The sequence below is a fragment of the Notothenia coriiceps genome, unplaced genomic scaffold (genome assembly GCF_000735185.1).
Source record: "Notothenia coriiceps isolate Sejong01 unplaced genomic scaffold, NC01 NC01_scaffold00033467, whole genome shotgun sequence".
Classification (NCBI taxonomy): domain Eukaryota; kingdom Metazoa; phylum Chordata; class Actinopteri; order Perciformes; family Nototheniidae; genus Notothenia; species Notothenia coriiceps.
Genome location: NW_011366168.1, coordinates 1 through 16,721, shown reverse-complemented (window position 1 = coordinate 16,721; position 16,721 = coordinate 1).

Below are 16,721 nucleotides of genomic sequence, written 5' to 3'. Positions count from 1 at the left end.
GAACACATCATGCTGTGGGGCTGTTTTGCAGCCTCAGGCACAGGGAGCCTTGTTCGGGTGCAAGGCATCATGAAAAATTAAAATTATGTTGACATTTTGAGGAATAATATGAAAAAATCTGTTCTTAGTCTTCGCTTAGGTCAGGGGTTGGCAACCCGCGGCCCACGGGCCGCATGCGGCCCTTTAAGCCCTCTGCTCTGGCTCCCTTGAGCTTAGACAAAAATAAGAAGGAAATAAAATAAAAGTATTTGTAGGACTATTTATATATTCGTTGCATGGTTGAAAATGTTTCGCATCTTGTATTTTGAGGTGATTCTGTGACACATAAATAAAAACAAAACGGTTTTAATTAGGTCAACTAAAATATGCATCACATCCTGCTACGGTCCCTTGTGAGCGCCTTTTCTTGGGGGCGAATAACCTGACCCCCGGCTCGATGAGCGAACTATGGATAAATCAAAGAAAAGTACCGGAGGAACACAGGATTTAATTCTGTGTGGACTGAGTTATATGCTTTCACAGCAAACGATGCTGGTTTACCGGTATNATTAAGCAACGCCGTTATAGTTACTGTGATTTAAATGGGTGCGTTACTGCGAAGTTACATCCGCAGGGAGATTCGGTTCAGTTCCATCACATAATGTAACGCAGTAACGCACCCATTTAAATCACAGTAACTATAACGGCGTTGCTTAATCGGAATAGGTAACTAGTAACGCTATTAGTTACCGCAAAAAGTAGTTGCGTTACAGTAACGCGTTACTTTGTACTTTGTAACGCGTTAGTCCCAACACTGGTTATTAGGGTTGAAGGCCTCTCCCTTTCTTCGCCAAATATAAGCAACATCCATGTGCCCAAACAGTTCCAGTTTAGTCTCATCAGACCAAAGCACAGACTTCCAAAACTCATCTTGACCTTTCAAATGTTCACGGGCAAACCTCAGTCTGGCTCTGATGTGCCGCGCTTTGAGTAAAGGGGTTCTTCTGGGACGATGGCCCTGAAGCCCACCACGATGAAGAGCCCTCACAACTGTGTTCCTTGTAACTCCAGAAGAGGCCAGGTCAGCAACAAGCAGATGTCCAGGGATTCTTGCTGACATCTCTGACTATTTTCCTCTCCAGAGTTCTTGAAATCTTGCGCTTTCGACAACGCCTCGGTTTGTTTCTTACAGAATTTGTCTCCTTGTACTTCGCAATGATGCAACGTACAGCAGTTCTAGACACTGTGAAGCGCTTGGAAATAGCAGTATAGCCTTCCCCCTTATCATGAGTCTCCACTATCTTCTTTCTGAGCTCAAGACTGATTTCATTTGACTTTGGCATGGTGAGTTGGAGTAGTAGTATAGTCCCTCTCAATAAGGTATTCAAGTGCCTGTTTCTTGGAGTCCTTTTAAGCTGATTGGTTGATTAGGTGTGGCTTGAAAGCTGATTGATTGATTTGGTGTGTTTTGAAAGCAAACATTCACATGGGGCTAATATTTTTTGACCAACCCATGTTTCACTATATTTGATATAAAGCAAGCCTAAGAACGTATTTTATGTACCAAAAGCTACTAAATAGCACTGGTGAATGTTTGATTATATCAAGTTGTATCAATGCTGGAAACATTGGGAAGAATTTTAGGAAAATGTTCCATAACTCCTTGGGGGCTAATAATTGTGGCCTCAACTGTACATATATAGTACAATATTTGGCACTTGTAACTTTAATTCATGTCTGCTTTTTCTTGTCTATGTTAGAATGCTTGAAAAATGGTAAAAATGGATCCATATTGTATTTCTGGCTTGCCAACTCTCTCTTTGCGTATACCTTGATGGTTATAATAAATCAGCCAAGTACATGTGAACCTTTTGACCTCACGAAGGCCTCTGACACAAATAATAAAGAAATACCATTGTATTGCCTCAGTCTCGTACATCAGCTCAACACATTCTGTTAAGATTTGGCAGGATAACAATAAAACCCAGAGATTGAATGCAGTCAGCACTGTATCTTTGATGTGATCTGTCAAGCATCTGGTGTAAGGGAGGCATATTACGTTCAGACTAATGAGCTTCCATAAGCTTAGCATCTTTATGTTAGTTATGTGGACTGACAGCTGAGCTGAATACAAATGCATCTGTGTCATCATCAGAGACACATTGAGCACCTGCTGCTGTCGGAGGATGAACAGCAAATTGTTCAACAAATTGGTCTCCTTGCCTTCATAACCTGATTCTGGGATGTTCAGCAGACTCAACATAAACACTTGTAGTGCTCCTGCCTGGAGAGGACTACAAGTGTATTTTCACACATACTGTATAGTAGGCCTCGAGTGAAGGCATTACAGTATTTCCTTCAAATGTGCAAGCAAGCTGTGGATTTGTGAGACGAGCACAACTTTCAGATGGCAGAAGGGTGAATGCTTGGAGAACTGAAAGATTGCATTTGAAATCCTTTCAAGACTGATCAGGATGTATCCGTGCTAACACAAGCAGATGTCTGGTTTTAATTTTGTTTGTTTTTCTAAACCAAGAAAAACTCCCATCTTCAAATGAACTTGTAAATTGTACCTTCTTTCTACGCAGACGAGAAAAATATATCTACCTCACTCGTTATCTTTATCTGTCTGACTCTCTGCACTTCTCTTTATTTATAATGTCCATGACCTGACTGATGAATCAGTTTTATTTATCTAGGCAAACTACAAAAAACACACCTTTGGATTCTTTGATTTATTGTTTCTCAAGACAAAAGGGCTTAACCAAATAACAGCTATTCTTTAAGAGTCTTTTTAGAAGCTGAATTTTATATCAAACCTTGACAGTTAACTTCTCCCTTAAGGCAACTGACTGCATTTGGGAACTGACAGCATTGTAACCCTCAGCCGTTTCCTGCTGAGCCTAAAACAAACACATGATTCGATGACAACTCAACCTTTCACTGGTAGGGATTATAGGCCTTTTTCCCAGTGGGTTGCTGGTTTGAAACCTCATTATATCGTGTCTGATTATGGCTTTTAATCCTGAACCTGACATCGACTGCTCCACTGGACCCAGACAATACATCCGCTCCCTCAACGGGAGGGACTTGGATCATGGTCCACTGAAACTGTTCATTTTAAGCAATATTACACAAAGTTCGTAAAGAATAATCACAATGTTCAACATTTTCTCAGCCCAAATACAGATGTATTGAGAGCTTAAAGTGAACCCAAAAGTAACATTGCCAAATCAGGCATTCATAATCGGAGGCAACACATGGAGACAGTGAAAGAAACAGCAATTGCACAAAAGTTTTACCCATTATATCAAAAAATCCATTGGTTCAAAAGATGTCACATAATCAACCTAAGAAATCCTCTGAAATTCAAAATTCTAACAAAACTCTCTACCATGACCTTTCCATGAAAGTCATTATTGTCACTATGACTACGAAATGTTTACAACCAAATAATAGCAATGTCTGCTCAGCCAACAGTGTTATTGTTACGTTGCTGATTAGCAACATTGTTGGAAGGCACATGCAAATGAGTCTGAATGCTGATACAGGCGTCAAAACATGCTTTTGTTCTTAGGTTACAAATTATGTTTTTTTATTAAATTGTTGAGCATTGAAGCGGTCAGTTGATGGATTTAGTGTGTTTGGTCTTGTTCAATGTAGAAAAGCAAGCTGCATGTCATTTAACAGCGTGAAGACATTGTACTGACTGAAACCTTGTTAAGGGAAAAGTATGATTTTAATTTTTTTTATATCGCAGTCGATCCATTTTTTATGTCATCATGTTTTACCTCCTGCACTAAAAAGCTGGTTTTGAATCTTCAAACTTTTGTCCGTGCTCTCTGTGAGTCCAGTCTTCTTCTGATAAAGCATACACAGGGCTGGGCTAGACAGTAACGGTTGCCAGGTTGCCATTGGCAACCATTCGGAAAAAAGGTCAACCACTTCTTGGCCTTAGGTTGACATCAGTGGCAACCAGTTTTTAACATAATGAAACAAGGACAGCAAACAGCTAAATGTGCACCCCAAAATAGATAAATGTTAATAATTTTTTGTATTAAGAGTGATATTTAATTATTGTTGTGACCAGTCGGAACCTGATACTTAAGTTGCACGTGCATTGATGTGATTACGGAGCCAGAAAGCGATGCACGTTTACTTGCGTGCGCGGTGCGCCGTGTGTTTATTTTACAAAAAATGGCTAAGCAAATTAAGTTGTTTGACTGTGCGGTAAAAAGTTCGGCCAAACCCGTCAACATCTCAAACGAATGTTCAAAGTGATTCAACTGATAAAAGCGTAAGCTAAACCCGAACGAAAAGCAAAGAGGACCGTTGTCCAATTCACTTCCGGTAAAAGTTCCTTACAAANTTGTCCATTCACTTCCGGTAAAAGTTCCTTCAAAATAAGAGTCCCGATGTTATTACTACCAAAATAAAAGTGCAAAACAAAACTTTACCATAGGATAATATTGGCATACAAATATAATCACTTCTATAAAAAGGGAACACATTTTAAATATAGTTAGACATATTAAAGGTAATTTACAGCATTAATAATTAATATCTAATTCTTAACTGCGAATGGTTTTCATTTATTTAACATTATAAATATTAGTCTGGCCAATCCAAGATTTCAATGCTGAAGGGCCAATGGATCTATGGTGGGGATCAGCACAAAGGTCAAGACAACCCAAATTTGAAAGGGAGACAACAGCTGCACTACTGTGTTGTATACCAGCAATTGAGGGTGGACAAGTTTACTACCACTGTTTCAAATAATTGTGTTAATTACTTATTGTAAAGCATTTGAACATTCTTTTGTGTTACATGTTCCTTATTAAGTTGATGTATAACTGTATAGTATCTTAATTATTTAAAATATTAGGTGTCTAAAAATGGCAACCGTATTTTCAGTTTTGGCAACCAAAAGCTGATGCCTGGTTGCCAGCCTGGCAACCACTTTTAAAAGTTTGCGTTGAGCCCTGATACACCAGGAGCACATTTTGACAAGAAATTCCATACATATATATATGTTGTTAGATTTCATGTTGTTAGATTTCAAAGAAATAAAACATTTCAAAGTAGCTGCCAAATAATATGTTCATGTCCAATAGTAAATATTTCCATAAATGTTTTATTTGATTTAAAATGTAACAGTTAATGGATTAAGGCAGCCTAACAGTCTGTCTGTTCAGCATGTAGGGTCCTCCAGCAGGGGGTCACCAGCCCTGAGAGCTCAGTAGGAGAGGGAGACCCATGCTCTCTGTCTGTCTATACATTTAAATCAATCCAACACTCCACTCTCCAGCAGGCTCATTCTTTCCACTGATAACCCAGCAGCAGATGCAGTGTTCTCTGCAGTGATAAATCTGTCAGGATGTCTGCCGTTATATACGTCTGTCCCTCACTTCTAGCATATCCAGCCACTGGCGTGAAATCGAGAGGAATCTTTTTTTAAAACCTCCTTACATCAAGAAGAGTATCAGGGACAATAAATACTCGGCTTTTGAATTTGTTTATGATTTCTCCCACACGTACTGTATGACCTATAACATATTGGAAACATTCAAAAGAATGATAAGAAAGACGATTGCTAGTGATAAACGGAGCCAATGAGCTAAAGCTTTTAGGGATGTGTGTCGGATGGGGGGGTTCTGGGAATAGTGGGTGGGCTGTGTTATATGTAACAAGCAATGATGTCACGAGAACAATTTGTCTGGGAGATAAAGACAAGAGGAGAAGTTGTTATCTTAGAAAGATGGAGAGAGAAAGAGCAAGAGAAAGGTTAAATGCAACAAAATATATCACCACTAATACACATGACAAGATAACATTTCTTGGACAGGAAAACTGTTTATAATGATTCAGAAAAAAGTAATAAAACCTACTTTTAGTCTGCTATTATTATATTTTAATCATTATTATTAATTCCAGTTGCCATCTTGTGTTGAAGAACTTGGGAGTTCAAATGAAACACCATGTTCAGTCTTTTACACAGTATATAAAGTACCAGGTAATTTCTACTGGCCAGTACGTTTTTCGACTGTTGCAACACTGCAGCATTTCGTTCTTTTGTCACTCCCTACAGAGCAGAGAGATCTTGTAAAAGTCCAGCTGTGAAGACAAATTCCAGAGCCTCTAGGAAAATGCTATCAGACAGCATTAGCCCAAATAATGTTGATTAATCATTTACTAACAGGCTCTGACGTCCTGATGTGAGACATCCAAAGGCTAATAGATTACTCACACTGCCTAGTGTTTCTGGACACACACACACACACACACACACACACACACACACACACACACGTACGTACAGACAAATGTGCATACCCTCATGCACTATAAGAGTTTGTACATGTGTGCATACCGCTCTCAGGCTCCTTTGGCCCGGTACCTGACTTTAGCTCGCAGACTGAGTTTGGTTTGTAATCCAACCCTTCTCTCCTTCGAACATTTGACAAGCAAAGCTCCAGCAAGTGACAGAGACAGAGAGCATGACACGGTAGAAAAAGCTGGTGTTTTGTTTAGTTTTTGTCACTGTGAGAAATTAACCTTACCCAGATAAATAAAGGTGATTAATTGAACTGATCAGAAACATACGGTTAAACTGCTGTACGGCTCTGATGAGAAGTAACTCTTAGGGCCAGATATCTTTTGATCTAATCCCTTAGCGTAAGTAGATGTAGATTCAGTGCCACAGAAACAGCCAGGATCAAAGCAATATCAGCGGATTGGATTTCTGAATGTACAGTCGATGATTGGTGTTTACAGTGGGGCAGAGGGAAAGATTTCCAAAAAAAGAAAGAAATGGATATGTATTTCACAGTAATCCTTTGTGCTTCGACATTAGTTTCTTGCTGGTGTCTCCCTCATTACAGTAAACCAGAACATATGTAAGTGGTGTCTTTGTTTGTGCTTGTAATTAAAGAGCCGTCACTTAGAGACACTTGAGTCTCCCCAAGCCAAGACACACACAAAGAGAGATGTCTGTTCTGTAATAAAGCTAAATGAATCATTGTAATTATTGTCAGACGGCTGCTGGGAGGGAATACCTCAGTCGGAGGCCAACATTATAGAGTCACATAAGTTCGGGCAGTGTTTTGCTTTTAAAGCTGTGCGTATGAGGTTATACATCATTAAACATGCAATTAAACCAGACAAGATCAACAGGCAGGTGACATAAAAATAGCAAATATAGAATATTTTAAATTCATCTGAACAGCAATTATTTTTATAATATGCTCCGTGCTTCAAGAAAGTCTCTAGGTATTTGATGGCATACCTGCTAGCATATCATTACACAAGACAAATGGCTTAACCAGCTCTGAAATAGTTTCTCAAAGATGGAAAAAGACACATAAGCGCCGTGGGCCAAGTTGATTCAGCTACAAATTATATTTTCATTTTTTGGTGTTGCGGTTGGGTCAAATCCCTCGGCGCAAAAGCTACAAAAGCATCTGTCCAAGAGTAGGGTAATCAGTGTCAGGTGAAATAACATGGATGGACCATGAATCACTCGAAAAGTTTGAATGCTGATTAGAAATTTGAACTGGAAATATTAAGCATTCTTTGAACAGGTCTTGCGAGAGCCTTGAAGTCGACTCCGTGTTCTGCTCTCCAGGATTTTAACATGTCTTTTCTCGCTGATGCGACCTGCCACTGTGCCGTGACAGTTTAAAGCATATTTGAGTCAATGTGTTGTCTCTCAAACAGAGCACAAGATGGTTCAGCTGAGCATTAAACTGTTTGTGTTTTCATAGACGTCAAATGTATCTTAACCATAAATCGTGGAGACACAATTAGTTCAGTTTAAATTCCATTAAAATTGCCTGTGAAGTCAGCAAGCTTCCTCCTGGTCTACAGAACAAATACATCAATTACTTTTGTATGTATCCTAATGATGTATCCTGTTACTTGTAATCTTTTACTCACCAAGCCAAGGTAGCAGGTGTGCATTTTTCTTTGGAAGCCATTATAATGTTATTATTTTTCATATAGCAATGTCAATTTTTTTTAACATCAGATATATTTTTTAGGGTAGAAGCCAAATACTTCTGAGAAAATAAATAAATTATTGGAAAGAGCAAGCTAATGGATGTAAAAGTGAAATGTATTTGAGTAATTCCTCAGGCTCTTTGGTTTACCAGAAATGTGCAGCATTAGTTGAAAAACACAGCTGTTTTGGTTGGTCTTTATAAAGGTTGGTATGGAGATGAGAGGTTTCCAGCAGTGATATCGGAGAATGTGAATCTGTCTCCTCTGGCTCTGCAGTGTTTAGTCTGTGCTGCACTCCTACATCTGCTATAAAGCTGCCTGTTAGAGCGGATACTTAGAACAATGCTAATGTCCAATCATGTATGCTACATTAAGCTAAGAGCTAACGCTAATCAGCAGGTTAGAGGGCACGAGGGCTCACGGCTAATGAGAGGCGCTGTAACTGACTGTTAAATCAATGAAAGGGGTAGAATATGTGACATTTTGGTTACTTATGTTGACTTTGTAACCAATAGCAATGCTTTTCTTGTAATTGTACAGAGCTAGATTTGCTGATGAATATTAATGAGTAGTAGGACCTTTGAGAGCTTGTTTATAGTTTGATATAGCCTGATGTCATGTCATATAAAGTAGATTGAATACGTTTAATTTACAGCAATTTTGATCGTTGTACTTTATTAAGACTAAGAGTATACTGCCAGGCTACTCATGTGAACTTGAACGTCTTTCAAAGAAATCATCCCTCACAGTCCATTACATAAGCTACAAACTCCATCTCAATGCATACAGAGATGCTCTTATTGCCGCTAAATCTGCCTACCTCTCCAACATCTTCACTGACCCCTCCCGTAACCCCAGGACCCTCTTCTCCACAGTTAACAAGCTCTTCAAACCCCGTGCTGATAACCTCCCTACTTCTACTTCCGCTACTTGCAGCTCATTCCTCCAGTTTTTCGCAGACAAAATTAACGCCATTAACCACTCCTTCTCAGCTCCATCTGATATAACAGCATCCCCCCCAACCTCCACCGCTACCATTTCTCCCCCCATCTCCCTTGACCTACTGACTCCTCCTCCCCAGCGCCGCCTTTCCCAGTTCAACCTGGTTACCCCACTTGAAATACTCCATCTGATCGGTTCCTCAAATCCCACAACCTGCTCCCTTGACCCTCTACCCACTCCTCTCCTGAAGTCCTGCCTCCCCGTCCTCTGCCCCTATCTTGCTAACCTTTTCAACTCCTCGCTGTCCCATGGAACCGTCCCCTCTGCCTTCAAAACTGCTGCCGTTACTCCAATCCTCAAAAAACCTGGTCTTGATCCCTCCTCCCTCACTAATTACCGCCCCATCTCCAACCTACCATTCCTCTCAAAAACTCTTGAACGCATTGTAGCCAAACAAATTCACTGCCATCTCCAAACCAACCAGCTTTATGAACCCCTTCAGTCTGGATTTCGTCCTCACCACAGTACAGAAACTGCACTCGTCAAAGTCCTCAATGACCTCCTCACCTCTGCTGACACTGGTTCCCTCAATATTCTCATCCTCCTCGACCTGAGTGCAGCCTTCGATACCGTGAGCCACAACATCCTGCTCACCCGACTCAGGGACATTGGTATTGAAGGTATTGCACTCAGATGGCTCCAGTCCTACCTCACTGAACGATCCCACTTCATCTCCCTCCCCAACCACTCCTCTGCCACAGCTTCAGTCACCCAAGGCGTTCCTCAAGGATCAGTACTTGGCCCCCTCCTCTTCATCATTTACATCCTGCCCCTCGGTCAGATACTCCGCCACTTCAACCTGGACTTCCACTGCTATGCTGATGACACTCAGATCTACCTCAGCACCAAATCCCTCCATAACCCACCCCTTACCCACATCGATTCCTGTCTGACAGCTATTAAAACTTGGATGCAACATAACCTCCTCAAACTGAACAGCAACAAAACAGAACTCCTCCTAATTGGCTCCAAATCCACCCTCAGCAAGGTCACTAACATAACATGGCACCATTGTTTCCCCCTCCAATCAGGCACGCAACCTTGGCGTAATCTTTGACCCCACCCTCTCCCTCGAACCTCACATCCGCCAAACAGTCAAAACCTCATTTTTCCACCTCCGCAATATTGCAAAAATCCTACCCTCTCTCACCCGCCCTGCAGCCGAACGACTAATCCATGCCTTCATTTCCTCCCGCCTTGATTACTGCAACTCACTTCTTTACGGCATCAGAACTACATCCCTCAACAGACTCCAACGGGTTCAAAATGCAGCTGCACGTCTCTTCACGCATACCAAATCATGGCATCACATCACCCCAGTCCTCAAAGACCTCCACTGGCTTCCTGTCTCCCATCACATCAACTACAAAATTCTGGTCCTCACCTACAAAGCACTCCACCATTTGGCCCCCCCTTATCTCACAAACCTTCTCACTCCTTATCAACCCCCACGGTCCCTCAGATCCACCGCAGCCGGACTCCTATCCATTCCCACATCCACACTCTGCAGCTTTGGGGACAGAGCCTTCTCAGTGGCAGCTCCTAGGCTCTGGAATTCCCTCCCCCAAGATCTCCGTGACTCTGTGTCCCTCACAGTCTTTCAGTCCCGCCTCAAAACACATCTTTTCAACTCTGTCTACCCATAAGCCCCCCTCCTCTCAATCAATTTCCTTTTTATTTTTTTATTTACTATACTTACTTGTTTGCCTGTCCTTCTTTGTCTACCCTCCCTCATATTGTAAAGCGTCTTTGAGTTGTGAAAAGCGCTATATAAATAAAATGCATTATTATTATTATTATCTATACTATCCACTATTTTCTATCCACATTTACTCAAATGAGCCGAAAAGAAAACAAGATAAAGAGACTACAGCCACACTGCACTTAAGCACCTTTGTGTTTTTGATCTTAATAACTTGCTGATGTTTAGCATGTTCACTACATTAGTTTTCTTGTCTAAACTTTTGCTAATTATCTCTAAAATCAAAGTGCAACCAAGGCTGATGAATGGAGGTATTATGTCATAAAGATAAGAATTGGACCAAAGATTGGTACTTGAAGGAAAGTTAAGAGATCCTAATGTATTACAATTATAGGGTGCATGAAGGGCTGTACCCAATTCTATGGCAATAGTCATTACGATATTTCACTGTAAACCACACATTTCAACCTCACCAGAGTTATGAGGGCACATCATCTTGGAACCCTGAATGTAATAAAAACAGTTTGGGGCAATTCACGCAGGAAATACTGGGATATTTTCCTGGATAAGTAAACCATTATGTTCCTGGATTAAAAATCAGGCATCGTCAAATTCGATAAGATTCAGTCTTCGGGCATAATTAATGTCTATACCAAATGTGAGGGAAATCCATCAAACAGTGGTTGGGATATCTCAGTCTAGACCAAAATGGTGGATTGGGCTTTATTTCTTTAATTCCTTGAAGAAAAAAATGTCTTTGTCCCTCATCCTTTTTCTTTTCTTCAGAGCAGCACCATCATTGGTATAACCCCGACCCCACCTTCCCCTGGCTTCAACTTTTTCACAGATATTCCCATGAGCCCCTCCATCAGTTACATTATATTTTCCTCCTCCTCCTCCTCCTCTTCTTCCTCTTCATCACCTCTCGCTCCCATGCCCTGACACCAGCCTCCCTTTGAAGTCCTCTTTTAAGAGCACAATGAACCCCCTCCTCCAGACACTGCACTCACTTCTCACCTTTTTAATAAGGCAGTCTTAGAGCAGTGTCAGACCTTTTTCTTCTTTTTCTCACACACACTCTGTCACACACTCACATGCACACTTAGATCTGCAGGCCTGTAAATTCTTTGTCACTCGGCTGTAAACTCAGAGACCCCTTCCTGAGTTTATGCTGAGGCACTGTACGTGTGTTTGTGTGAGAGAAGGCAAATGAACAAGAGAAACAAGCTGTTTTCTGGAAGTTTGACTCAGTTTATGTAGTTTCCGGAACTTTGATACAAAGTGAGTCAGTGGTGACTGGGGGTGAAAGAAGCCATTAAAGCATCACACGACCTAATTGTTGCTGAGCGTGTGTGCTTATGTTCACAATACCTGTGCAGTTCAGTTTAAGAGGAATTACTTGTGTTTGTTGCAGCAACATACACAAAGGTATATGGACACCCAAGCTTTATTCCAAAGAAACAACTATGTTTCACCCAAAAGAGTTCATCTTAAAAGGTAAGAGGTCATGTCCATTCTCCCCCAGTTCACCCCCATACCTCCAAGTTCTAGAAATGCGAGTGTTTCCTGCGCTGGCGGGATACATGGCCTCAGGCCCCCGAAGTAATTTGGTGCAGGGAAATCCAGCCTTTGTGACTCAGCCTGTAGCACCAGGATGTTTTCTCTGCAGTCCAGGGCCAGGCTGCTTAGGAATATTCCCTTTAAGCAGTAGACATCATTAAATGATCATTAAATGAAGCTAATACCTTGCAGACTAAAAGTATTCGAAAACTCCCTTTCATACATGAGTGAGGTCAAGTCCTTATGTTGGGTGGTACAAGTTGAGTAACTTACAGTCGATTGTAAGAATCGAGCTGTGTTTTTTAGTGGCTGTGACTGCATGTTCATAATTCGGCGAGCAAATATCTTGTTTGTCCGATCTTGATATAATGCCAACTTGTTATTCTACAGTTCCGGATATTCAGAAACACAAGTAATTAGTTTCCTGTCCATTTTTCAGTTTAAGCAGTAAGTGGGGGTTGTCGTGTGGAAACAGGAGAAGGCTTTCTCTAACCTGCAGCCAAGTTGGATATTATTTTATAATATCAATGTAAGCTGTAATAATAACATTATCTTTAAGAACTACACTGAACTGAAAAACAGACTCGGAGCCAAAATGACACAAAAGATGTGTCCACATACTTTCAGCCCTTCATGAGTGCGCAGTGGGGTCCAGAGTTCAGCAGATCTCAGAGCAGTGACACAGGTCTAAGCCTGCTGAGTATTGAGTTAGATTGAGAGGATATTCCATATGCAAACACAGACGTGCTGCCTTCCTATAATAACTTCCTCAGAAGCGAGGGCAGCTCAGTGTTGAGCTATTTAAGACCAGCAAGCCTTTGAGGACAGAGGATTTTCCTTCCCCACTGCTCTCTCTCTCCCCCCTCTGTCTCTCTCTTTCTGTCATTAATAATATGATATTGTCCCATCTGTCGGTGGACCACGTGTTTCCAGTTAGACTCATCAGATCCTGATGTGGGGAGGCCGAGGGAATGAAGCTGGGAAGCCTGGCCTAGAGTGGGAGCAGAAGAGGTAATTAAATCACGGGGTCTCCACTATTTCAGTGCGCAGGTATACGCTCCAGTGATATGAAAAGTCTGTTTGGAATACAAAGGACTCCTGGGAAAGATAATGTGAGCGCTATTATCCAGCTAAATAAAGATCAATTTCCTGACCTCTTTTTCAAATGATCTAGCATCGATATTCTGTACCAAAACTTCCCCCTCCACATTCTTCAGTTTCATGTCTCCCTGCCAAATGTTTACATCCACATACTTTTAACATGTAATCATATAATTAGATTGTCTTATATGATTGGTTTACAAAGTGTAGGTGCCCTGGGACACACTTTTAACATATTTGTAAGATGCCATAATGTAAAACACAAAGGAGAGAATGGCCTGATAAAAGGCCTTGTTCTGCCCACTGTTATTACCCCACCTCCAGACAGTATTGTTGCAATCATTCTGGGCTAAATCAGATGCAGAAATAAACATCTCTGGGGTTCGGATCTGTAGCCAAAAGTCTCTCAGATCAGGGATTGCATCCAAATATCCCACATCTAGACAGAGGAAAAGAACACTTCACAACATACGGGAAGAATTGGGACTTTTTTAGATAGAAATATGTTACTCAGTGATGAAAATGATGCTCTGAATTCTGTATTGGAACAAGTGGAGTGATTTAAACACTTGTCCTTCTGTCCTAAATCCACACAGACAGACGGACACACTCCCAATCTGTAATTATCTGATCATAAGCATGGCTCTCGCTGATATTTACTGCACACGGCTCAATGTTTCTGTGCCGGTGAACCTCCCTTTGGTCTTCCACAGTCGGAGTGTAACAGTATCTCAGTGACCTGGGTTACTGCCGCCAGCAGCTCCGTGATGTCAGTGAACGCACCAGCGGTAGATGTCAGGGGGAATACCGCTCAATTTCAGAAATCACATCTCCTATCATCACGTTGCAGCACCGTCACATCTCTTTTTTAGGCGGAACTGAATATACTAGAAACCAGAGAGCTGTCATCTGTGATGTCATCCTGGTGCGCCGCCCGGAGCGACAATCAAGATGAGACTGAATTTAGTGCGTTATTTTGTGATCTTTTGTTTATGTTATATTTGAATGATAAAAAGTTTGTTTTCCCAGAGGAGATGTTCCAGTGTACTGTTACACTCACCTATTCCAACTTATCCAATTGATTCTCTATGCAGCTGAGCACGGTCACAGATTCTTATTGTTTCTGACTACATTACATTTCCCCCAAACATGAAATGGATTTAGCAATTCAAGAAATATTATATCATAATGTTGTAATTCAAATCCCTTTGTGGATGCAGATCCTCGTACAAAAGATCAAATCAGGCCAGAGTTCCTCTCCTGTCTCTCTCATCGCTCTCATCATTTCTGCTCAGTATTTCTTCATGGGATTCTATTAGGAGCCAAATGCAGATTACTTAAAGGCATATTTGAATCAATATCATCTTTTACCGATTAGACTTTGGTTCATCGACCGTCTTAAGATGCCTTCAGGAAACGAGACTCATAGATTTTACTCATTTGGTTTTATTCCATTTGGTTTTCAGAGAGAATGACTTTTGTAGAACCTTGTTTTTAACCAGCAAACAAACACAACATGTGTCTATTAAGATTGTTGCCTTTTCCCTGATGCCTAGCAACACATTTAGCTATTTTGTAACCCGCTCAGAGCAGTTGCTTTTTTCTTTCCTGCATATACTAAGTGTACACATGTTTGATTGTGTGTTTGCATGCCTTTTCTTTTTTGTATGCGTGTATACTCGTGCTTTCATGCGCATGAATGTGTGTGAGTGTGTTTGTGGGCCACAGTAGGCTGGAGGCGAGGTTACATCTTGCAGCAATTAAGCTGCATGCGTCTCTTACGCCCCTCCACTCGTCTACTGCGGGGTCTTGTTTCAAGGCCAGCCTGCGTTACACAAACTGAGAGCCTTTGACGGCTCGGTGACCTGATGGCTGAACACAGCAACAACATGTTGAACACACCAGATAATTACACAGTCATATTAGATAGAACGTAAGCGTGTAAACCATGTTGACAAACCATAGAGATGTACAGCAGACAGAAGAAATGAATAGAAAGAGGGAGAGGAGGAGAAGGGTAAGGAGGAAGGAAAAAGATACGGAAAATAAGAGATATGTGAAATGAAAGATTAGGTGAAGGCTGTGATGTGATGACAGTTGGCGAAAATGTGTTGCCAAAAAAGAATATTGGAAAAGCGTCATCCTTTTATTTCCCGTTGAAAGACCTCCCATTAATAGATATGTAAACAAACAATGTTTTTGTGGAGAGAGCCTTGGATCAGTGACACTGAAAAGTTTCCTGATTACAACATGACTGCGCAACAACGCAAGTAGTTACCATGGAAGAAATTACTGAGATACTAACCCCCCCCCTCTGCACTGTTTATATGAGCCTGGATGCCAAAAGAGCCACTTAGGCACAGCTACATGTCACAATATAACTGTAGTAACAGATAGTGAACAAATAAATAATCATTTGTTGATACAGACTCACATAGGTTAGTGTATGTAGACAATGGGACCATGGGTAGTGCATATTAGTATGTAGATAGTTCAACACTGCCCCATGAAGGCAGACTTCAGATATTCAGTTACGGAAGGGGTGTCCGAACTACGTTGTCCCTTTTTTAATTGGCCCGCTGCTAATTGTAAAAGTACAATGGCCCACACCTGAAACTTGTGCATGTCTTATAATGTACTTCTTAAATATATACAAAAATATGACACACGTATCCATGTGTTAATAAGCCCAATCTTCAAATAAATTCAGCCAATTAAAGTTGAAAATATTTTCTAACAAATCTTAGCTGATAAAAATAAAGCCCTAATAACATATGTGCACAAAAAAGCTTGAAATAAACCCTTCCTATTTTTGCCTTAACCCCCAACCCCAACCTGAGGCTTCTGTTTTAAATAACAAAATAACGAAACCCAATGGACAGCTGTGATAGGCTGTTTTTTAAAAAAAAGCATATTCAATTATCCAGAAGAATTTATCTCGATTGATTGATTTTGCTAACTTTATGAGGCAATATACCTATAGTGAGGGGCCAAGCCCTTCGTATGTGGCCCTCAGTAAAAAGAATGTGGACACCCCTGAGTTACGGTACATTCCCATTGTTTGATAAAGTCTCCACTTTTTTGATATGCTTGCAGCAGTCTTTATACTTGACATTCCTTTGTTAAAGGTGACCTATCATGCAAAATGCACTTTTGTACGTCTTTTATACATGCATATGTGTCCCCGGTGTTCCAGGGAACTCACCAAGTGTCAGAAAACACAACCCTCTCTATTTTCCTCCATACCCAAATCTCTTAAAAAGGGGCTGCAACGGATCTGATACAGACTGATCCAGATTTGAACACTTCTGTGACGTCACAGAAGTGGCACTAAGGCTATTGGGCCAACTCCACCAATCAGGAGGAGACAGCCTCGGAC